Here is a 575-nt window from a genome sequence, read left to right as displayed (position 1 = left end):
GAGAAATACAGCGAGTTGAGGTGGTGGAGAGAGAAACACAGCGAGTTGAGGTGGTGGAGACTGAAACACAGTGAGTTGAGGTGGTGGAGACTGAAACACAGTGAGTTGAGGTGGTGGAGAGAGAAACACAGTGAGTTGAGGTGGTGGAGACTGAAACACAGCGAGTTGAGGTGGTGGAGACTGAAACACAGCGAGTTGAGGTGGTGGAGACTGAAACACAGTGAGTTGAGGTGGTGGAGACTGAAACACAGTGGGTTGAGGTGGTGGAGACTGAAACACAGTGAGTTGAGGTGGTGGAGACTGAAACACAGTGGGTTGAGGTGGTGGAGACTGAAACACAGTGAGTTGAGGTGGTGGAGAGAGAAACACAGTGAGGTGGTGGTGGTGGTGGAGACTGAAACACAGTGAGGTGAGGTGGTGGAGAGAGAAACACAGTGAGGTGGTGGTGGTGGTGGAGACTGAAACACAGTGAGGTGGTGGTGGTGGTGGTGGAGACTGAAACACAGTGAGGTGGTGGTGGTAGTGGTGGTGGTGGAGACTGAAGCACAGTGAGGTGATGGTGGTGGTGGTGGTGG

This window comes from Micropterus dolomieu, linkage group LG12, assembly GCF_021292245.1.
Source record: "Micropterus dolomieu isolate WLL.071019.BEF.003 ecotype Adirondacks linkage group LG12, ASM2129224v1, whole genome shotgun sequence".
NCBI lineage: Eukaryota > Metazoa > Chordata > Actinopteri > Centrarchiformes > Centrarchidae > Micropterus > Micropterus dolomieu.
This window is presented reverse-complemented; position numbering follows the sequence as displayed.